This window comes from Triticum urartu, chromosome 6A (assembly GCF_056163025.1).
Source record: "Triticum urartu cultivar PI428250 chromosome 6A, HENAU_Tu73, whole genome shotgun sequence".
Lineage (NCBI taxonomy): Eukaryota > Viridiplantae > Streptophyta > Magnoliopsida > Poales > Poaceae > Triticum > Triticum urartu.
Window position 1 is genome coordinate 422,028,075 of NC_141878.1, and position 25,208 is coordinate 422,053,282.

Here is a 25,208-nt window from a genome sequence, read left to right on the forward strand (position 1 = left end):
TTGTGGATTCAAGACCTCCTCACGGAGAAGAACTGGCTACCCTTTGTACCGTCCCTTGTTGGATTTGGATCGTATATCTCTTTGTGTTTCGAGGATCTAGCACATGTGTGATTGTTCTTGTCGGTTTGAGTGATTCTCTCGTGTTTCCCCTCGTGTTCTTCGCGGGGTCCGCTCCTTTTGTGAAAGATCGGTTGTATAGGGTTCCACCCTACAATCATCTTGCTATCAAGAGCCACGTTGATCACGATTTCGGAGCCTCCCCGTTGAGTTTTCTAGCCTAATTTTGTTGTGTTCTTCCCCAAATTCGAATATCCCCACCAAAAATAGCCCCAATTTTTTGTGATTTGTTGGTTTGACGAAGTTTTGTTGGATTTGATCCATGGATTTGCTTGGTTTCAAGTGGATCTAGCATCTCCCCAAGTTTCCCCATCTTTCACCCATGAAATCTCATCAATTTTGACCCCAAAATCCCCAAATTTTGCCCAAAATTGCGCCCCGGATCTCGCATCTCGCGTTGACCCCGACCCACGGGACGACCAGCCTTTCACCGACGTCCGGAGCCCCTGGACCGACCGGACGTCCGACCTCTACCGGACGACCGGAACCCCTAACCCGAGCCTAATTTACGGACTTCCAAGCCCGCCCGGACGTCCGGCCCCCAGACATCCGACCATCTTGGGACGTCCGATACCTGTAGTTTCCCATTTTGGCTGATTGTTGTTTTGTCCATAACTAATTCATCCGAAGTCCGAGTTTAGCGTTCTTTAGCTCATTGAAAAGCTCTTGACATCCCCCTTCCCAGAAAAATACTATAATTACCATTTGAATCCATCAAATTTTGTGAATTTTGGCATCTTTGCCTAAGGCTTCCACCACATCATCCGCTACACCACCACCGACTTCCGCAACCTAACCAATTTTGTTCCCCATCGCATTAGTGGTTGCTTGAGGAGTGATTTGAGTCTCCTAAGGTGTCTAGGCTACTTAGGGACGGTTGCTTCTTCATCAACCACCACCACCACTACCGCATAGGTTTACCCACCATACACTTCCGCCACCCCAACTTAACCCAATTTTGTTTGTGTTGTGAGTTGTGTCTCCTAAGGTGTTTCGGCTACTTAGGGACCATGCTTCCAACTCTGACACCGTGTATAGTCCACCACTTTAACCTCCACTTCCACATTGCCTACTCGCATAACCCATCATTGCATTTCCGCAATCTGATTGAGCTTTCGCAACCACCACCACATTCCTACTACCACCATTTGACATTTGAGATTTTGAGTTCGCGGTTTTTTCCGTTTCCTAAGGTGTTTTGGCTACTTAGGGATGAGTCTCCATCATCTTGATATCTCCATCAAGATCACCGCCACTCATCATCGACACGGACGGTAACCTCCATATCATCTTGGTATCGTGGTATCCCTCCATTGTATATTCCCTTGCCATTGCATTGTTAACCCCTAGCCCATTTTGCGTCACTTGCCTATCGAGACTAGCCATTTGAGTATTGCCGGCAATGTTACTTGTGCACATTAGTGATCTACACCATACATTGAATACATACCATATCATATCATATTGGTATCATATCATCCCTTGTGTCACAAGATTGTTCCCATATATACCCAATTGCTACCTTGGTTTGTGCATTTCGCATTGTGGCCGTATCCAAAAAAAAGAAAAGAATAAAGCTTTTAAGCAAAAGAAAAGGAGAGAAAAGAGCTTGTAAGCAATAGCCATAGCATCATACCACATTGTCATATCCGATCATCTTGGATCATACCGCCGGAACATCATATACATAGCATACTTGGGATAGAAGTCGTTGCATTTTTGTCTCCTATAGGTTGTGCACAAGTGTCGTATCCGCCTATTGAGAAATTGTGCTAGAGTCTCTCTAGAGTTGTGCAACAAGAGCATTTTCCGTGGACTCCACATTTTGTGCTCATCCTTGGTTGCCCAACCCCATTTATCTATCCGTGTGTGTGTTTCCGTGTGCCACATATTGCTATTGGTCTACTTGTTTCACTTGCAAATTTGTGAATCTTTTTCAACATTATTGACTCTTGCTAACATTTTACATCAAATTTTTGTGCTACTATCCTCACCGAGCTCCACCATAAGCCTTATTTGTGTAGGTGTGAGAAACCGACAAGATTTGGTACCAGTTGTGCTATTTCCTTGTTCCACATTGGAGTGATCATTGATCCACTTTCAACTTCAGTTAATGTACATTTCGTATTCGTTCTTCTCTTTCTTCCACTCATATTGGCTCGAGTCTTGTGATGGATAGGCAAGGCATTTCATCTCCGGTCTTCCACAACAACGATGGCGTGAACAACTACATCACCAAAGCTTCAATCTTTGATCTACAACAACAAATGCAAGGCGCACAATCAAGATTGCGAGAGCACATCGAGAACCTCTCCATCGACATTCGTCACTCCTAAGCAAGGAAAAGGGACTACATTGACAGCAAGCTTTCCACACAAAAGGAGGAGCAAGATGCAGGGATGGAAGAGATTCAGGCCTTGATCAAGTCTACTTCCCCTTCGTCATCTTCAAGGCGTCGGCGAGCACATCGATCCTCTTCGGAGCGCCCAAGTGATACAAGCGCAAGTCGTCCACATCCACATCTCCATGGCAACCACCATCACGTTCGTGATCCACATTGTCATGAAGGGCAAGTCACCTCCAAGCAAGATGTGCACGATGACGAGGAACGACATCTACTACGAGCTCAAGTGTGACAACGACATCATCATCTTAAAGATGCTCGCCAAGCGCAAACGTACAAGTCCCAACAAGCTCAACTTCACGCCAAGGCCAAGCCTCAAGATCACAAGAGAAGACCGCGAGACAAGCACCACCGGGATGGAGCTATGGCTACACCAACCACTTCGGCATCTTCGCGAAGTGCTATCACGGCATCTTCGCGTTTGGACGTACGACATCTTCGCCTACTTCCCGTGAGTTCGCCTACATCGACATCATCAAGTACAAGGCGACCACCTATGAGCGAGGGCGACACTTCCATCTTCAGAAGCCCCCCAAGCAAGAAGGTTGAGCTAGGGCCATCCCCTTCGACCACAGCGACGAGTATGAACATCTTCAACAAGATGAAGATGGCGCCCATATTGGACTCATACTCTGAGTCAAGCTACGAGACCGCAGATGAGACCTTATCTTTGGTCTTAGAGGAGAGTGATGATGTGCCATCTTCGGCCTTCATCCACGGCTACAACCACGACATGATGGAGCATGGAGACATTTGCACCAACATCTCTCCGACACCCACATGTGACGAGATGCCCCAATTGCCATGTGAGGAGAACCACCCCACCACGAGTGATATGAGTGACTCCACCATATGTGACATTGAGTGCATTTCCTATGAGAGGATGAGTGTGACCACCACTAGCCCCACACTTGAGAGCATACCACACATCCTATGTGAGGTTGAGAGCCATTTGAGTGACTCCACCAACCATATGCGTGAGAGCATCATACCAGGAGTGAGTGAGCCACAACACTTAGTGAGTGAGGTAGTTGACACGACACGTGAGGCCACTATGCTTTCTAACAATTTAACCTCTACTACGAGTGTGTTTTCTTTGGTGCTAGGTCTCCTACATGACGACATGCCTATCCTCGACGAGTCCATACCTCCAATGGAGACAACGATGACCATGGTGGAATAAGATGCACTCCCACATGGTTCCATCAAGATGAAGATGACCACGACTTGGTCTTCGACACCTCACCTACAACACATGAGCGATGCTCCAAAGGTAACATAGTTGATGGTGCTTCTCTTGTCCCACTAGTGGACTATTTTACGAATGATTTCTTGCATGGCGTTGACACACCTATTAGCATGCTTCACGCTAGTGCGACTTCTTCATGTCATGACTTACCTATTTATGATAAATATGATGATGAGCATGTTGAATTGCCTAGTTGTGATGTTATGCTCCATAGGATATCATGTGAAAATTCTATTGGTCACATCATGTTTGACAATCCATTGAACTTGTCATATGCTATGAGTGAGATCTCACATATTGCATCATTTTAATCTCAACATAGTGACTATGCATGCCCCATTACAATAAATCCCATTTGCACTTATGGCATAGATGATGAGATGATGGTCATTGGCTTTTGTTTCTCTTGTGATGATATTGCTATGCTTCCTTTGCAAAATTTGCACAATTCATCTCATATGCCATGCCATGAAAATTATTGTGTATCGCATGATTGAATCCCTTGTGTGCACCATATGCATACCATTACTCACAATGCTCTAGATATTGCAAGTGATGCATTACATCCTTTGAGTCTCCATTATGCAATACATAAAAACAAACCTATCATGATGGATGACATGTTTCTATATCATGCATCACATTTATTTGAGCATTCGCTATTTTGTGCTAACCAACACAAGCACTTGCGCATCATGATGGATGATGTGTACATATACCATGCACACACAATTTTCCTTTTGTCTTTGTTTTGTGTAGGTACTCACGTATACTCGTCAACCTCTCAATCCCAAGAGTTGACGAAATGAGCTCTTGAGAGAAAAGATGACTTGGGATCCCGTGAACTATCCTTCCCACCGCTCTCTTCGCGCCACAACTACGCGCATCTCTCTCACTTGGCTCTCACACGGCTATGGGCTATATACCACTTGTCGCTTCATGCTCATTTTACCATGTTCACTTTGCATGCTATGCTTACTTCTATGCCTTTTCCATGCAATTGTGACCCTTGCTTGCATCTACCCATGATTCACCATTATGCTTCTCCTATGTGTATTTGCATGCTTGGTGGAGATCCTTGTTGCTGTTTCCATGTTTATCATGTGCCTCATGCTATTGATCCTATTTTTCTCACATCCTCCTTTCATGCTTGTGCTATGTCATGTGAATTATTCGTACACACTATTTGCACACATGACATACTTGACATGATTCCTTCTAGTACATTGAATCTTCGCACTACTAGCTTGCTTTCCTTGATTCACATGATTGTTTGCTTTGTTGCATCACCCATGTTCCATTCTTACTTGCTTTCTTGGGTTGATGACGTATATGTTCATGCCTCTCACATGATAAATTTTGTTCATTGTCGCTTGCCTCCAATTGCTGCATCTATGCTTATTGACCGTGGAGACTTGGACACTTTACTTGTGATGCATGCTTGCTTGATTGAGCCTATTGTATTTGGTTGTTCTCGCATCATATGCCTCCATACTATGAAATGCTCCCTGGTCCTTTCTTATGATGAGCATGATGCATCCACTTTTTGGGTATTTTTCCACATGAATGATAGGTTTTGCATCTCCGCTAACCTCATTTGTTTTTTCGAGTGTTTGTCATGTTCTTTCATTTCGAACGATTCACAAGGTGATACCATCATGAGAAAATTTGGTCATGTGAAGGCATACATGATGTGCAACACCAACATTTGCGAGAATCTCCTAAAGGTGAACTCCTTCCCTTTGAGCCACCCTCAAATATGCATATTGGATGGGTCACTCTTTCATTGTTGTTTCCTTCTTGTTGTCTACATGATACATCTCGTGAACGGAGGAGTGACATTGATGATTGGCTCTATGGACCTTCAAGTTGAAGAGCGCTTGGACTTATTCGATGCACCTTTGAACCTCCACTCATGCCACGACGTCGAGCATTGGTACACCAACACCTCCATATTTGTTGATTGTGCTCACACATGTCATGCTCGATGGACATATCATACACATGACAAATTTGCATCTTATGCATGGATTGACTCACATTATATATGATTGCCTTGTTGCATCTTGTATCCCCATGTCATCCATGATATATGAGCTTGTGCATTTCCTTAGCAAATTTGTTGTGATATACCTTGATGACATATTCATACATCATGATCTTATTGCCTACCAACAATTGCATGATCACATCACATTGAGCATCCATTACCATATTCATGCTATTGATAAACCGTCTCATTATGACATCATTTTGCACTGTGGTTGCATTGATCATATTCACAACACATTTGTGTGCGCAATGAATGCTTTTGCTCCCATGAATGCTTTGCATACCATCCCATCTCTTTTGGATAAGTTTCATGCACCTTGTCATGATCAATATTGTCGCACGAACACATGTTTACTTGATGGACACTTTGTGTGCGCTAACCATTGTATTTCCAAGTGTACTTCGTGTTTGCTCATTTTGCATGTACCACATATCAGAGACACCTTGGAGTACTTGGATTGCGCCATGCCTTCAACTCCGTCCAACTAAAAGTCCGTCGACGACAACCGTTTCCATGGTGATGAGGATCACGATCCGAGGTCGGATCTTCCCCAGGGGGGAGATGATGCAGAGCATCCCCCGTTCATCCCCATGTACACTCCGACTACTCCCCAAGCCCCAAGGATACATAAGATGAGACCTCGAATATACACCATTGGACACAAGGTGAACTCGCTCCTCTATGAACTTTCACTTTCCACATGTGAGGCATGGCTACTACCTCAAACTTGTGTGCTATGCATGTCTAGGAACCAAGAGGAAGCCCATGGACCAGAAGGCGAGGACACCAAGCGCGAGGAACAAGAAGAAGGGCTACGAAAGAAGCTCCAGCCACCGGACGACCGGCCGGGACCGGACGTCCGATGCCTGAAGACCCACCGGACGACCGGCCCGGACTGGACGACCAGTGATCCCGCACTCGAGCCAAATGAGCGGATGTTCGACAAGTCCCGGACGTCCGACACACTCCAGGGACCGGACGTCCGACCGTCTCCGAAAATCCGGCGCCACGTCAACCAAGCCAAAACGCCGGACCTCTGACAAGTACCGGACGACCAGACCCTCGTGAGCCATCGGACGTCCGGTACCCGTCGGACGTCCGACGCCTGTCTGTGCACAGTGTATCGGGCCGAGCCCATGTATCCCTTCGCCCTCACTTACCCCTTCTTAGCCCTAGACTATATATACTCCTCCACCTCCACCATTTGAGGGTTAGCGTTGTGTTAGCTCATTTGTGAGATAGAGCTTCGCTCATCCATATCGGATCTACTCCACGAGAGAGACCGCGGCCCCTCTACGCAAAAGATCCACCTTGGATTCAAGACCCCTCATGGGAAGATCCCCTTGTGGATTCAAGACCTCCTCATGAAGAAGAACCGGCTACCCTTTGTACCGTCCCTTGTTGGATTTGGATCGTATATCTCTTTGTGTTTTGAGGATCTAACACATGTGTGATTGTTCTTGTTGGTTTGAGTGATTCTCTCGTGTTTCCCCTCGTGATTCCCCTCGTTTCCCCCCTCGTGTTCTTCGTGTTCTTCGCGGGATCCGCTCCTTTCGTGAAAGATCATCCGTATAGGGTTCCACCCTACATCATCTAAGGCAATGATCATGAATATAGGCATCACGTTCGTGTCAAGTAGATCGAAACGATTCTGCATCTACTACTATTACTCCACACATCGACCGCTATCGAGCATGCATCTAGAGTATTAAGTTCATAAAAACGGAGGAACGCATTAAGCAAGATGACATGATGTAGAGGGATAAACTCAAGCAATATGACATAAACCCCATCTTTTTATCCTCGATGGCAACAATACAATACGTGCTTTGCTTCCCCTACTGTCACTGGGAAAGGACACCGCAAGATTGAACCCAAAGCTAAGCACTTCTCCCATTGCAAGAAAGATCAATCTAGTAGGCCAAATTAAACTGATAATTCAAAGAGACTTGCAAAGATATCAAATCATGCATATAAGAATTCAGAGAAGAACCAAATAATATTCATAGATAATAAATTTCATAAACCCACCGCAAAAGAGTATTACATTGAATAGATCTCCAAGAACATCGAGGAGAACTTTGTATTAAAGATCAAAGAGAGAGAAGAAGCCATCGAGCTAATAACTTTGGACCCGAAGGTCTTTGGTAAACTACTCATGCTTCAATGGAGAGGTTATGGTGTTGATGTAGAAGCCCTCCGTGATTGATTGCCCATCCGGCGGATCGTCGGAAAAGGCCCCAAGATGGGATCTCACGGGTACAGAAGGTTGTGGTGGTGGAAAAGTGGTTTCGTGGCTCCCCCTCATGTGTCTAGGGTATAATAGTATATATAGGCGAAAGAAGTACGTCGGAGGAGCTCCGTGGGGCCCACGAGGGTGAGGGCGCGCCTACCCCCCTGGGCGCACCCTCCTGCCTCATGGCCGCCTCACGGAGTTCCAGACTTCCACTCCAAGTCTCCTGGTTTGCTTTCGGTCCAAGAAAGATCATCGCAAAGGTTTCATTCTGTTTGGATTCCATTTGGTATTCCTTTTTTGCGAAACACTGAAATAGAAAAAAACAGAAATTGGCACTGGGCCTCCAGTTAATAGGTTAGTCCCAAAAATAATATAAAAGAGCATATTAAAGCCCATTAAACATCCAAAACAGATAATATAATAGCATGGAACAATAAAAAATTATACATACGCTGGAGACATATCAAGCATCCCCAAGCTTAATTCATGCTCGTCCTCTAGTAGGTAAATGATAAAAACATATTTTTTGATGTGGAATTCTACCTAAAATATTTATCAATGTAATTTCTTTATTGTGGCCTGAATGTTCAGATCCGAAAGATTCAATACAAAAGTTTCATATTGACATAAAAATAATAATACTTCAAGCATACTAACAAAGTAATTATGTCCTCTCAAAATAACATGGCCAAAGAAAGTTCATCCCTACAAAATCATATAGTTTGGTCATGCTCCATCTTCATCACACAAAATACTCAAATCACGCACAACCCCGATGACAAGCTAAGCAATTGTTTCATACTTTAGCATTCTTAAACTTTTTCAACTTTCACTCAATACATGAGCGTGAGCCATGGACATAGCACTATAGGTGGAATAGAATGGTGGTTGTGGAGAAGACAAAAAGGAGGAAGATGGTCTCACATCAACTAGGCGTATCAATGGGCTATGGAGAGGCCCAACAATAGATATCAATGAGAGTGAGTAGGGATTGCCATGCAACGGATGCACTAGAGCTATAAATCTACGAAAGCTCAACTAAAGAAACTAAGTGGGTGTGTATCGAACTTGCTTGCTCACGAAGATCTAGGGCATTTGAGGAAGCCCATCGTTGGAATATACAAGCCAAGTTCTATAATGAAAATTTCCCACTAGCATATGAAAGTGACAAAATAAGAGACTCTCTATCATGAAGATCATGGTGCTACTTTGAAGCACACGTGTGGAAAAAGGATAGTAGCATTGTCCCTTCTCTCTTTTTCTCTCATTTTTTTCTTCATTTTTGGTATTTCTTTTGTTTTTGGCCTTTCTCTTTTTCCCTCACATGGGACAATGCTCTAATAATGATGATCATCACACTTCTATTTATTTACAACTCAAAGATTACAACTCGATACTTAGAACAAAAATATGACCCTATATGCGTGCCTCCAGTGGTGTAACGGGATGTGCAATGAATCAAGAGTGACATGTATGAAAATAAAATTATGAATGGTGGCTTTGCCACAAATACAATGTCAACTACATGATCATGCAAGGCAATATGATAATGATGGATCATGCCATAAAAAACGAAACGGTGGAAAGTTGCATGGCAATATATCTCGGAATGGCTATGGAAATGCCATAATAGGAGGTATGGTGGCTGTTTTGAGGAAGGTAAATGGTGGGTTTGTGGTTCAAAGGATCGAGAAGAGGTGTCTAGAGGGGGGGGGGGGTGAATAGACTCTTAACAAGAAAAAGTTACAGTTTTTATTTTCTTCAAGTTAAGGTAGAGTTTTAGCACAAGTTTAAACATTCACAATACATATCAAGCAAGCATGACAAGAGTATATGAGCAGCGGAAATTAAGGCATGCAATTTGCAAGAATGTAAATGGATGGGATTGGAGTGTGCAAACGCAGTTGGAGACACGGAGATTTTTGGCGTGGTTCCGATAGGTGGTGCTATCATACATCGACGTTGATGGAGACTTGAACCCACGAAGGGTAATGGTTGCGCGAGTCCACGAAGGGCTCCACCCATGAAGGGTCCACAAAGAAGCAACCTTGTCTATCCCACCATGGCCATCGCCCATGAAGGACTTGCCTCACTAGGGTAGATCTTCACGAAGGAGGCGATCTCCTTGCCCGTACAAACTCCTTGGTTCAACTCCCAATATTGACGGAGGCTCCCAAGTGACACCTAACTAATCTAGGAGACACCACTCTCCAAAAGGTAATAGATGGTGTGTTGATGATGAACTCCTTGCTCTTATGCTTCAAATGATAGTCTCCCCAACACTCAACTCTCTCTCATAGGATTGGATTTGATGGAAAGATGATTTGAGTGGAAAGCAACTTGGGGATGGCTAGAAATCAAGATTTATGTGGTTGGAATGGAAGGTCTTAATCTCAACACAAGTGTAGGTGGTTCTCTCTCAGAAAATGTAAGTTGGAAGTGTAGGCATGTTCTGATGGCTCTCTCTACGAATGAAGAGTGGGTGGAGGGGTATATATAGCCTCCACACAAAATCTAACCATTACACACAATTTACCAAACTTGGTGGGACCGAATCAGAAAACTTGGTCAGACCGATTCAGTTCATAATGTGACCGTTAGGATTTTCGGTGGGACCGACATGATCAACTCAGTGGGACCGATGTGCTAGGGTTAGGGTAAAACCTCATATCGGTTTGACCGATTACACAAACTCGGTGAGACCGATTTTGGTAATAAGAAAAACAAAGAGTTGGTCAAGCAAACTTGGTGGGACCGAAATTATTGCAATAGGTAACAGAGAGTTTGCAAGCCCATCTCAGTGAGACCCAGATCCAATCGGTGATACCGAATTGATTAGGGTTTTGGTAGTGGCTATGTCAAGTGAACTCGGTGGCGCCGGATGGAAAATTTCGGTGGGGCCGAGTTTGACTTGTGGTTTGGGACATATGTGGATATGAGAAAGTGGTTGAGGGCTTTGGAGCACATCACTAAGAACTTTGAGCAAGCAAGCCATTAAGCAACACCTCATCCCCTTTTAGTAGTATTGGCTTTCCTATGGACTCAATGTGATCTTGGATCACTAAAAGCAAAATGTAGAGTCTTGAGCTTTGATCTTGAGCCAATCCTTTGTCCTTAGCATCTTGAAGGGGTTCCACATCTTGTCCACGCCACTCCATATGTTGCACTTATCTGAAATATACTAGATAAAAACATTAGTCCAACAAGAGATATGTTGACATTAATTACCAAAACCACCCAGGGAGCACTTGTGCTTTCAGCGGTACTAGAGAGGCTAGCAATGGCGGAAGGGTGAGAGTGCGTATAATCCATGGACTCAACATTAGTCATAAAAACTCACATACTTATTGCAAAAATCTACAAGTCATCAAAAACCAAGCACTACGCGCATGCTCCTAGGGGGATAGATTGGTAGGAAAAGACCATCGCTCCTCCCTGACCGCCACTCATAAGGAAGACAATCAAATAAGTACCTCATGCTTCAAATTTGTTACACAACGGTTACCATACGTGCATGCTACGGGACTTGCAAACCTCAACACAAGTATTTCTCAAATTCACTACTACTCAACTAGAATGACTCTAATATCACCATCCTTATGTCTCAAAACAATCATCAAGCATCAAACTTCTCATAGCATTCAATGCACTTTATATGAAAGTTTTTATTAGACCCATCTTGGATGCCCATCATATTAGGACTAATTTTATTGCCAAAGAAAATTACCATGTTGTTCTAAAAGACTCTCAAAATAATATAAGTGAAGCATGAGAGATCAATAATTCCTATAAAAGAAAACCACCACCGTGCTCTAAAAAGATATAAGTGAAGCTCTAGAGCAAAATTGTATAACTCAAAAGATATAAGTGAAGCACATAGAGTATTCTAATAAATTATGATTCATGCGTGTCTCTCCCAAAAGATGTGTACATCAAGGATGATTGTGGTAAACTAAAAAGCAAAGACTCAAATCATACAAGACGCTCCAAGCAAAACACATATCATGTGGTGAATAAAAATATAGCCTCAAGTAAAGTTACCGATAGACGAAGACGAAAGAGGGGAAGCCTTCCGGGGCATCCCCAAGCATAGGCTTTTGGTTGTCCTTGAATTTTACCTTGGGGTGCCTTGGACATCCCCAAGCTTAGGCTCTTGCCACTCCTTGTTCCAAAATCCATCAAATCTTTACCCAAAAACTTGAAAACTTCACAACACAAAACTCAACAGAAAATCTCGTGAGCTCTGTTAGTATAAGAAAATAAACCACCACTTTAAGGTACTGTGATTAACTCATTCTTTATTTATATTGGTGTTAAACCTACTGTATTCCAACTTCTCTATGGTTCATACCCCCCGATACTAGCCATAGATTCATCAAAATAAGCAAACAACACCCGAAAAACAGAATCTGTCAAAAACAAAACAGTCTGTAGAAATCTGTAGGTTTCGAATACTTCTGTAACTCCAAAAATTCTGAGAATTAGGAAGACTAGGAAAATTTGTATATTGATCTAATAAGATTGGAATTGGTATTTTATCGCTCTCTGGTAAAAAAATGAAATTATTTTCGTGAGCACATACTTTCTGTTTTTATCAGCAAGATCAAACAACAATCACCGAAGAAGATCCTAAAGGCTTTACTTGGCACAAACACTAATTAAAACATAAAAACACAATCATAACAGAGGCTAGATAAATTATTTATTACTAAACGGGAACAAAAAGTAAAGAACAAAAATAAAATTGGGTTGCCTCCGAACAAGCGCTATTGTTTAACGCCCCTAGCTAGGCATAAAAGCAAGAATAGATCTAGGTATTGTCAGCTTTGGTCTTTATCTTTTTAATGGGGGTATTATCGAATCCGGGAGGTTCCTTACGCTTCCCTTCATATTCGGAGATTTTTAGATCTAGAGCATCCAACCGCTTATTGCAAAGAGTGATCAACATATTCATGCGGTGAAGGTTCCCGCTAACATTTTTAAGTGGTTCAACAGATTTTTGCAAACTTTTAGTTACTTCACATAATTTCTCAAATACTTGGGTTCCCTCTTGAGGATGATGTGGTCCCTTTTGTGGGGATAGTACTCCTACTATTCCCTCTATAATCTCATACGCAATATTGGGATCAATTTCAATAAAATTCCCTTTAGCGGCAAAATCCAAGAGTTGTCTATGGGATATGGTTAGCCCAACATAAAAATTACAAAGTAAAATCTTGAAATCTCCCTCTATAGTGCAATTACGATAGGATTCCATCATCATGTACCAAGCATCTTTTAAGTTTTCTCCTTGTCTTTGTTTGAAGTGAAGAACTTCAAAATAGGGAGACAAAGGAAGAGGAGGAGGACTAGCCATGAGGGCGAAACAAACGATCTAACACACGAACTCACAAGAAGCAAGAGAAAAGAGACAACGGAAGAGGGGCGAATAAAATGGAAAAGGTGAAGTGGGGGAGAGGAAAACGAGAGGCAAATGGCAAATAATGTAATGCGAGGGAGAAGAGTTTAAGATGGCTACTTGGTATGTCTTGACTTGGCGTAGATCTCCCTAGCAATGGCACCAGAAATCCTTCGTGCTACCTCTTGAGCATGTGTCGGTTTTCCCTTGAAGAGGAAAGGGTGATGTAGCAAGGTAGCGTAAGTATTTCCCTCAGTTTTTGAGAACCAAGGTATCAATTGAGTAGGAGACAATGCACAAGTCACCTGGTACCTGCACAAACAATCAAGAACCTCGCAACCAACGTGATAAAGTGGTTGTCAATCCCTTCACGACCACTTGCGAAAGTGAGATCTAATAGAGAAAGTAAGATAAATATTTTTGGTATTTTGTTGTATAGATTGGAAAGTAAAGATTGCAAAATAGTAAAAGAGATGCGATAATAAAAGAGATGCAATATGATAAGAAAGAGACCCGGGGGCCATAGGTTTCACTAGTGGCTTCTCTCATGATAGCAAGTATTACGGTGGGTGAACAAATTACTGCCGAGCAATTGATAGAAAAGTGCATAGTTATGAAGACATCTAAGGCAATGATCATGAATATAGGCATCACGTCTGTGTCAAGTAGATCGAAACGATTCTGCATCTACTACTATTACTCCACACATCGACCGCTATCCAGCATGCATCTAGAGTATTAAGTTCATAAGAATAGAGTAACGCATTAAGCAAGATGACATGATGTATAGGGATAAACTCAAGCAATATGACATAAACCCCATCTTTTTATCCTCGATGGCAACAATACAATACGTGCCTTGCTACCCCTACTATCACCTCAAGTAGTGTCGGATTTCGGGTTCCGGCAGACCCTTGAGGTTCGAACACTGGGGTGCGCGTGGAGATTTCGCCTCCTACCTACCTGCTCCCCTCCGCCTCGCTAAGATCTAAGCAATGGAAAGAACAACACGAATGACACAGGGTTTATACTGGTTCGGGCCACCGTTGTGGTGTAATACCCTACTCTAGTGTGTGGTGTGGTGGATTGCCTCTTGGGCTGATGATGATGAACAATACAAGGAAGAACAGCCTCGCGAGGGTCTGCTCTTGGCTGGGGCGATGAACTGCTGGGAGGAGTTCAGTCACCCTTCTCTCTCTCTCTCCTTCTCTCTCTGTCTCTTTTTTTCTCTCTACCTGTTTCCTTGCCTCCCGTATTCTATGGGTGGCTGGTCCTATTTATAGAGGCCCTGGTCCTCTTCCCAAATATCGAGCGGGAAGGGTGCCAACAATGGCGGGCTAAATCGAAGGGGGACAGCTAGTACCAGCTATCCTGACAAAAGTAGTCTTCGCCTGCACAAAGCTCTGGTGGTGACGCCGTCTTGGGCTCCACAATGACCTCCATCTTGCAGTCCTCCTGGTCTTGGTCTTGTTGCACCGAAATGGCAACCTTTGCCTGATGCCTCGGTACTCCGCGGCTATGCTTGCTCCCTTTGCACCAAAGAGGAAAGGAGGACGCTGCGCGGGCTGGCACCCGCCTGGCGCCTTTGGTCGTCATGGCTTGCATCAAGGGCACCTCATGAGGTACCCCGCCTTGATCTCTCCGCCTCCTCGCGAGCCAGCCTAATGAGGCTGTGCCTGAGGAAGCTCCGCGTCGTCCGCCCCGTGAGGCTTGGCCCCTCGCGAGGGTCTTGGGTCTGTGTTGGTGAAGATGGGCCGTGTTGGGCCCCCCTTTGAGCCACGCCGCAGGCCGCAGGCAGGCAAGTCTGGGGACCCCCGTTCCCAGAACACCGACAGTAGCCCCCGGGCCCAAGGCGCGCTCGAACTTAGCCGTGCAGGGAGGCAGAAGGGCGAGGGCGAAGCGCGGCAGGCCCTAACTGCCTGCGGCCTTGGGCGTCGCGTGGCGGTTGATTGGACGTGAGCGCCTTAGCAACCGTGCGGGTTGATAAAGGAGCGGCATCTGCCTAGGCTTTGCTTTTTGCTTTCTCCGGTTGTTGCTCAGATCCCCTTTCTCGCGCCTCTCCTTCCTTCCTCCAAAGTTTCCATATCTACTCCGACCGCGTGACCTAGGAAGCCATGGCGCCTCGTCAGTCCCCGGCTGTAGCTTGGTACTCGCCCGCCCTGGACTCGCCGAATGTGTCGGAGACGAGCCTTGCCCGGTTGCGCCAGATGGCGGCGGCGCGGGGCATCGACGGGGCGAAGGTGTTCAAGGCCGGCTCCGCCACCCCTGAGGGTCAAGGGAGCACCTTCTATCCGTTCTTCGTAAGTGCCATTGCCTCTAGCCTGGTGCCTCCCTTCTCCGAGTTCTTCTTATCTGTCCTCCGCCATTACAAGCTACAGGCTCTGCATCTCCACCCCAACTCCGTCCTTCTCCTGGCAATCTTCGCCTATTACTGCGAGGCTCACGTAGGGGTGCGGCCATCAGTGGCCTTGCTGCGCCACTACTTCTACTTCCGGACTTCTCGTGGTCCTGCTTCCGCGTGCGTGAGCTTCATCGCGTATGGCGGCGCCATTGCCATCTCGAACCCCGGGAAAAGGATTGAGGGCTTCAGGAGCAAGTGGGTCTTGGTGGATGCTGGGCGCATTCACCCTCGGCTGATCTTGCCCACGGAGCAGCCCATGAGCTCCAGCGATTGGGGTCGAGCGGAGCTCACGGACCCCTGCGCGAAGCTGGTGTTGGAGAAGATGGACGCGGATCTGAGGCCGGCCAACATGGCGGTGGCGAAGCTGACCGGCGCTTCGCTGCTGAGGGAATTCCTGGAGCACCAGCTGGCTCCACTTCGGCTGTACTCACTCCCCATGTGGAGGCCCCATCCGAGCCCCGCGGCCTTGGCCGACGGAGATCTGGCTACGGTCCTCCAATCTCTGGTCGGGGGCGATGTGGCGAGGTTGGAGGGTGCTCCTACGCCCTTGTTCCTCCGTGACGACTGGGAGCAGGTAGTGGAGTCCATGCCCGCCTTCAACGGGGATGGGCTCGTGCCCATGGAAACTCCCGAGGAACCGGTGGACGTGCCCTCCGACGACTCCAGCGAGGAGGAGGAAGGAGGGGAGCGGGAAAGAGGGCCTGACTCTGAGGCGACTGACGGAGAGTCGAGGGCTCCCCTCCCCCGGCGCAGGTCCCGTGTTCTCCGCCTCTCCCCGAGCGATGACGACGAGGATGACGATGAGGATGACGACGAGCAGGAAGGCGGGAGCTTGCCCCCGATCCCGAAGAAGGACTGGACCGGGCTGATCTCCCGTGGGCCTGCCCCGGCCCCGGGGTGGACCGCACCTTCCGCTTCCAAGCTTCCCGAGGTTGACCCTTCCAGCCGGCTTTCAGGCTTCAAATTTGGTCGAAGGCCACTCGAGCTCACTGGCGACGACCTGTAAGCGTTTGATTCTTGTATTTACTTCTTATTCTGCTTCTGAGGCTTGACGTCCGCATCTCTTGGACAGTCTGGCGCCCGCAACAAAGAAGTCGAGGGGAGCTCCTGAGGTTCCATCTGTGGTAGCGCCTCTGCCCGCGAAGGAGGGTGACCGCGACGCACGGGCTTCTCCTGCCCGGTCGTCCTCGCGAGGCCTGGCTGAGCCGGCTGGGGCGAGCTTGGCCCCCACGGCCCAAGTGACTCCCAAGGTGTCCTTTCCTGCCGCCGCCACTACAGCCGTTGGGGCGCAGCAGACTCTGCCTCAGGATGCTGTGGCCGCGCAGCCGCCTTCTCCTCCTACTCCACCGACTGCTGTCTCTCCGACTCCTTCTACCGTTCTGGATCGTGCTATCGCTGAGCTGGACCGACTGCGGCAGGATCTTCTTGGCGCCGACCCTCGCTTGGTGGCCGGGCGCTTGGAGCTGGCTTCCGGATGGGTTCACTCTGAAGCTTCGATTCGGGCAGCGCTGGTCCAGGCCTCGACGGCTTGCAATGAGGAGAAGCAGGCCGTCCTTGAGGCGAAGGCTGCTCGTGATGCAGCCCTGGGGGAGGTGGTCGTCGTCCGTGGTCGCTGCAAGGCGTTGGAGGACGAGCTGCAGGGCCTGCGGGACCAGCTCGCGAAAGAGGTCCGCCTTCACCTAGAGCAGGAAGAAGGTGTGAAGGCTCACGAGGCGGCCGTCACGGAGAGGGAGGTCAAGCTTAGGAAGCGCCGCGACCGCCTAGGCACGCTGGAGCAGGAGTTGAGGGCGAGGAAGGACGAGCTGGACGACAAGGCCCTGGTTCTTGCCGAGGACCGCATGGCCTTCACGGAGATGGAGGCGAAGGCTCGCTCCTCACTAAGGACGCTTTACGACAGCGGCCTGGAGAGCCCGCTGGCTGGCGCCGAGGACGGCCCCACCAAGCTGCTTCCCTTCCTGGTTCGCGCTCTTGAAGATGTCTCCCTTGGCCTTGGCCCCATGGCAGAGGCCGAGGCGCGTGTCCTGTCTTCTGGAGCAATGACGCGGGTGCTCACCCACATGTACCTTCGCGATCCCGACGTCGACCTCGACGGTCTGCTGGAGCCAGTAAGCGGCGAGCGTGCCGCTGCCGCTGCCGAGGCCGTGAAGGGTCGCGTGGAGGTTCTGCTGGGGAAGTTCCGGGCCTTCAGCACCAAGCCGAAGCAAGGCGCTGCCGACCCCGCTGCTCCATGAGGCGAAGCCACTCCGCACTGCTCCACCGCCGACAAGTGGCTCCGCTGTGGCTCCTGTCCTGCTTTTAATTCCTGCACATGTATCATGCCTCGAGGAGGCGTTTAAACTTGTGTTTGGTATCGAGATAACAGTGTGGACTGTAATATTTGCTTTTGAATTCCTTGAATTTACGCTTTTCCTTCCTACTTGCTTATGTTCTACGCCGGCAGAGCCCGGCACCGCGCATACCTCACCCCGCATTAGCCCCGACCGGAAACCAGGACGGGACCAAAGAAGTGAGGGGCTACGTGACAAGTTAGGCTCCTGAGTCACGATGCTCAGGAGTCCCCCTTGGCGCACGAACAGCGAGTAGGGAGGTGCGATATAGGTGGATCTACCGTTCTACGTCTGCAGAGCCCGACCCCGCGCATACCTCACCCAGCATTAGCCCCGACCGAACACCAGGACGGGACCAAAGGAGTGAGGGGCTACGTGACTAGTTAGGCTCCTGAGTCACGGTGCTCAGGAGTCCCCCTTGACGCTCAAACGGCCTTCGTACCTTGGCTCCGGTCGGGGAGAGACGCGCGACAAACCAGGCCTGGGGGGCTGGCTGGGTTGCGTGCGTCTAGGCATGACCCAGGCGCAGCCCCCGTGCCCAGCCTCCTTGCGCGGCACTCCCGAGGGGAGGCGTTGTGATGAGGCTAGACACTGAGCTCTGGGCTCCCTGAGGTTGATGCGGCCCGGGGGCTACCCTCAGTTGTTTATCACCAGCGCGGAGCATAGCGCTTCCGTATGTGTACGGGCATAGCCGCTCCTCGGCAGTGTCGTCAGCCAGCGCGGAGCATGGTGCTTCCACTGGTACGTGGGAGGGGGCTCCCCTCCGGGAGGAGCCCCCGGGGCGTGTACAGCCCCGCCCTGACACGTGGCTGGCACGGTAGGGCCTGGTGAGGTGTATCTGGGCACCCGTGAGCCAGCGCGGGACTCACGGGGCCCTACCTCTAGGCAGGTTGCGCCTGGCACTGGGCCTTGTCTTGTGATGTGTTCCTGCAAATTTGGTTAGATGCCGGCACTCTACGGCCTCCGGTCCCGGCCCTCGAGCTGGTCTCAGCCGTCGCTGGTATGCCAGGTCACGATGCCGTGGACAAGGCCAGAGGGTGATGGCTGGAGAGCCAGTAAGAGCCCTAAGTCGCGATGCTCAGGTACCCCCCCTTTAACGTGCAAGTGGTCGGCATGGAGAAGAAGAGGTGCCGTGGACCGGCAACAAATAATCAAGCATGGTGGGTATGACGCATAACCGGAAATAACTGCAAATGAGATACACGCCGCTGGGTCTGGCCCGAGTGACTTGGGGATCGTGCAGCCCGAGGGGCGCCCCCAACAAGGTAAGCTAACAACATGAAATAAACGGGATACATGCCGCAGGGATGGACCTACGCGGCCTGGGAATAATGCAGCCCTGGGGGGGCGCTCCCAGCTGGAAGTAAAACTTGAAAGATGTCACCTGATGATGTTGAGGACGAAGGGGTGTTGGTGTAGCAGACTCGGTGGGCTGCGGAAGCCGATCCTCACGAGCCCCCAGGCCCAAGGGCCTCAGGAGGCTCCGGAGGCGCTGGTGGCTCCCTGCGGGCCATCTCCATCTCCGCCAGGGCTGCGGAACGCCTGGCCTCCTGTGCCTCCATGATGCCCCTCATGAGGCGCTGGTACGTGACAGCCGCATTTGGCAAGCTGTAAGGCATGCGAATGCAGCTGTGGGGTGGACCTCCACAGCGCCCCACTCGCGAGGGCCATAGGCGCTCCAGAGAGGCGACTCGGTTGAGCCCCGGTATGTCGATGCAGACGCGCAGCCCACCATCCTCGCCTGGATGGGGAGCCACTGCTGGTAGACGGCGGCTGCCTTTCATGACCCTTGACTCCTGTAGCTCCTGAATGGCCTTGCTGACGAACTCCTGAGGGTCTGGACCTCCTTGCCTTACTCCTTCTTGAGGGAAACGTGCTTCGAAGCACGCCTCCACGTGGTGCCCAAGAGCCTCCCTCATGACCCTAGCCAGGTCGGTGGCCCTCCAGGGAAGAGCCCCCGAGCCCTGCCTGAGGAGGGCGCAGGGCGCGCTTTCCTATGCGACGGAAGGAGGTTCCCCCTGGGTAGGCACGGGTCCAGAGGGGCCTTCCTCTTGAGGGACCGGGCCGGACAATGTCTTCTTCTTCTTGGGGGCGGTCTCGGGAAGCCTCCTGCTTCCGCGATCCGGGTCTTCCAGTGACGCGGCCTGAAAGGCTCGTTCCAGGGAACACACCGCGTCCTTCTCTTCACAGGGCACCGTGATGACTCCGCCACTTCCTGGAATCTTGAGGACGTTGTAGCCGTGGTGAGTTATGGCCATGAACTTGGCCAGCGCCGGGTACCCAAGGATGGCGTTGTACGGTAGGCGAATGTGAGTGACGTCGAAGTCGATGTGCTCGGTGGGGTAGTTGTCGCGTGCCCCGAAGGTGACAGGGAGGCGGACCTGCCCAATCGGGACCGTGGAGCTGTCGGTGATTCCGGAGAAGGGCTTGGTTGGCTGAAGCTGGCTGTAGGGCACTTGGAGATTGTTGAATGTTTCCACAGACAGGACTTTGAGCCCTGCCCCGCCATCGATGAGGGTCCTGGTGACCACCACGTTGCCGATGATTGGGAACAAAGCATCGGGAGGACTCCGGCTGTAGCCGCACACTTGGGTTGATCTGCTGAGCTGAACATGATGGCGCACGCCGACCACCTGAGAGGGCGCATGGCTTCAAGCCTGGGGAGGACTGCATTCACTTCGCGGGTGAACTGCTTGAAGATGCATTGAGAGGCTGGGGCCTGAGCCCCGCCCAGGATGCAGGCGATCGCGCGCGCCTCCTGGAAGCCCCCAGCCCCCTCGTCTTGGTGGCGGTCCTCGTTTCTCCTTGGCTGCGGCAGCAGCGGAGGGAGGCCTGCGTTGCCATGCAGGAGATCCTCGCGAGGCTGATCCCTCCAGTCTCCCTCGCGAGGCGGGTCTTACCAGCGATCCTCGCGAGGTTGATCGCGCCACCCTTGGCGCGGGCCATGGTCCTCCCAGCGTCCTGCGTTCCTTCCTCCTCCTCGATCGTAGCCCCGGTCACCACGGTCGGGGCGAAGGCCGATCCTTCCTTCTCGCACGGCTCGGAGCTCTTGACATTCGTTGGTGTTGTGGGTGTGGAGGTCGTGGTACAAACAGTACCCGCTGCCCTTGGAAGGTTCGGGCTGATCTCTTCCCCGCTTGGTGTCTGGTTCTGCCGCGAGCACGGCAGCTCCCTTGCGCTTCACGTCCTTGGCCTTGAGCTTCTTCTCTTCTGGGTCTGCGGCAGGCAGCTCGAGGAGGGAGAGACGCCCTTCCTCAGCCCTGGCGCACTTGGTCGCCAAGTTGAACAGCTCCAAGGAAGTGCACAGGTCTTCATGCATCGCCAGCTCCTCCTTCATCTTGACATCACCCACGCCATCGGAGAAGGCTGAGATGATGGCCTCCTCAGTCACCATGGGAATCTTGAGGCATGCGTTGTTGAAGCGCTGGATGTACTTCTGCAGGGTCTCCCCGGGTTCTTGCTTGATGCGTCGCATGTCGCTCACGGCGGGTGGCCGGTCGCGAGTACCTTGGAAGTTGGCGATGAAGCGGGTGCGCATCTCGTCCCAGGAGGAGATAGTGCCTGGAGCCAGGTTCAGGAGCCAGGCGTGGGCCCTGTCCTTGAGCGCCATGGGAATCCAGTTCGCCATGACCTTCTCGTCTCCGTTGGCAGCTTCGATGCCCAGCTCGTAGAGCTGGAGGAACTCCGCAGTTTCAGCCGTGCCGTCGTAACGAGGAGGCAGGTCCGGCTTGAACTTGCCGGGCCACGCGACGCTGCGTAGCTCGGTGGTGAAGGCACGGCAGCCTGCTGTGGCCACGGGAGGCCTTGGGTGACGGAGAGCTTGGTCTTGCATGTCCCCACGCGCTGCAACTGGGTCTTGACATGCGGGAGCAGGAGCATGGTCGCGATGTACTGGAGCAGGGAGCGCCCGGGCGGCTTCTTGCGGGCGAGGGACTTCTTGGCAGCTCTGCTCTTGCCGCGCTGGCACCTAATGGAGCGGGTTCCACCCAGGGGCCACGCGCCTTGGAGCCATGGCGCCTTCTTATGGAGGAGGCGGCCGGGGCTCCGTCGGAGCTTCGTCGCCCGCGCGGGGCGGGGTGCGGTGCAGCGGAGCGGACGGCGCAGGAGAGCCCCCTGCGGCGCGGACGAGCTCGGCGACGCGGTCGAGCCATTCTTCGTAGACGTCGTCGACTGGACGGTAGCGCAGGAGCTCGTTTGCCGCGATGAGTGCAGCTCGAGCCTCCATGGGTGTGCGGAGCGCGCAGGACGAAGAGCCAGCTGGGGTGAGCGAAGGAGTAGCGGTGCGGCTGTCTTGCCGCACGGACGGATGCTAAGACGATGCTTGCTGCTCGTCCCCCGCCGGGCCGGTGGCGGCGTTGACGGTAGGTGATGGGGAACAGCGAGGACGCCCACCGACAGGAGCCGTCTGGGCGACGCGGGAAGTGAGAGCTGCCCGGCGCTCGGTGCGGGCCCGAATAGCGTCAGACATGGGCGCGATGGTCGGAGGAGAACGGGGCGGTGGAAGACGAATTCCGGTGCACCCCTACCTGGCGCGCCAAATGTCGGATTTCGGGTTCTGGCAGACCCTTGAGGTTCGAACACTAGGGTGCGCACGGAGATTTTGCCTCCTACCTACCTGCACCCCTCCGCCTCGCTAAGATCTAAGCAATGGAAAGAACAACACGAATGACACAGGGTTTATACTAGTTCGGGCCACCGTTGTGGTGTAATACCCTACTCCAGTGTGTGGTGTGGTGGATTGCCTCTTGGGCTGATGATGATGACCAATACAAGGAAGAACAGCCTCGCGAGGGTCTGCTCTTGGCTGGGGCGATGAACTGCTGGGAGGAGTTCAGTCACCCTTCTCTCTCTCTCTCTCTCCTTCTCTCTCTGTCTCTTTTTTTCTCTCTACCTGTTTCCTTGCCTCCCTTATTCTGTGGGTGGCTAGTCCTATTTATAGAGGCCCTGGTCCTCTTCCCAAATATCGAGCGGGAAGGGAGCCAACAATGGCGGGCTAATTTGAAGGGGGACAGCTAGTACCAGCTATCCTGACAAAAGTAGTCTTCTCCTGCGCAAAGCTCTGGTGGTGATGCCGTCTTGGGCTCCACAATGACCTCCGTCTTGCAGTCCTCCTGGTCTTGGTCTTGTTGCACCGAAATGGCAACCTTTGCCTGATGCCTCGGTACTCCGCGGCTACACTTGCTCCCTTTGCACCAAAGAGGAAAGGAGGACGCTGCGCGGGCTGGCATCCGCCTGGCGCCTTTGGTCGTCATGGCTTGCGTCAAGGGCACCTCATGAGTTACCCCACCTTGATCTCTCTGCCTCCTCGCGAGCCAGCCTGATGAGGCCGTGCCTGAGGAAGCTCCGCGTCGTCCGCCCCGCGAGGCTTGGCCCCTCGCGAGGGTCTTGGGTCTGTGTTGGTGAAGATGGGCCGTGCTGGGCCCCCCTTTGAGCCACGCCGCAGGCCGCAGGCAGGCAAGTCTGGGGACCCCCGTTCCCAGAACGCCGACAAGTAGAGTCCTATCCGGACACGGGACGAAGTCTTCAATCTTGTATCTTCATAGTCCAACAGTCCAGCCAAAGGATATAGTCCGGCTGTCCGGAGACCCCCTAATCCAGGACTCCCTCAGTAGCCCCTGAACCAGGCTTCAAAGACGATGAGTCCGGCGCACAGTGTTGTCTTCGGCATTGCAAGGCGGGTTCCTCCTCCGAACACATCACATAAGAGTTTGAATACTAGGATAGTGTCTGACCCTGCAAAATAAATTCCACATACCACCGTAGAGAGAATAATATTTCCACAAATCTTAATCTACTGACACGCTTTGGCGACATGACATCATGCCATGGCTCGGTGATTATTCGAACTGTTTTTCTTCAACCAGCTCCACACATAACACGAGGCGGTTTCTTGACACGTCTTGTCAAAGCAGAGATCGTGTTCCCCTAATTACGGGATTCTCATCAATACGATCGTGGGTAACCCAACCGTGCGTAGGACTCCTAGATTTTAGGCAAGTCCCAAACGTCCACTAGGAGGACGCTTGATATTCACCCTCTTTATAAAGGGACAAGGCTTTTACTTTTTTCCCTCCCGTGCTCAATCGAATCCTTCCCCCGCCTCGAGTTCTAACACCCAAAGCCCAGGTCAGGTGCTTCGGACCTTCAATTATGTCCAGATATAGCCTTCAAGGCCGGTGGATGCCCTCCTCCGTTACGGAAGAGGATATCAAGAAGTTGAGGGTGGCCAGATACCTGACCGCCGAGGTTTCGCATCGGCTGCCTGCCCGAGGGCAGGTCGTCCCTACTCCCGATCCCAACGAGAACGTTGTGTTCATCTCCCACTTCCTCCGAGGTCTTGGCCTCACTCTGGATCCCTTCGTTAGGGGTTTGATGTTCTATTACGGGATATATTTCCACGATCTAGCCCCGGACTCCTTTCTCCACATCTCGGCATTTATTGTCATATGTGAGGCCTTCCTCCGCATTACCCCTCACTTAGGCCTGTGGCTCAGGACCTTTGACGTGAAGCCGAAGATCGCTGGAGCTCCATGGCCAAAGGGTTCCTTTCCTGACGTGTCTGGATTATGACAACGGGAGTGGTTTTACATCACAGCTCCCAGAAGTGCCAAGTGGGTGGCTGCCCCTGCTTTTCGCTCGGGCCCTCCACCACAACTGACGTCATGCATCAGCAGAGGGTTGAGCTGGGGTCCAGCCAAGGACGTGCCTATACTGCAAAGCCGCATTCAAGATCTCTTCGAAGGAGATTTCAGTCTGGCTACGGTGGTGCAAGTCATGCTGGTTCGTCGAGTCCAGCCTTGCAAACGCCGGCCCCTCCGCACGTGGGAGTTCAACCCAGAAGGACCGCGCACTATTCAGAATTTCCTCGGCCTGACGCACAAGGAGATGTATAAATTATTCTTCGGACCCCAAATAGAGTGTCCAGGTACTACCAAGGACGTGGGCCTGAGCAGCAACCGCACCGCCGGCCAAGTAAGTAATCCTCTAGCCAAACACACCGTCTTTCATTTATCATGACGTCAT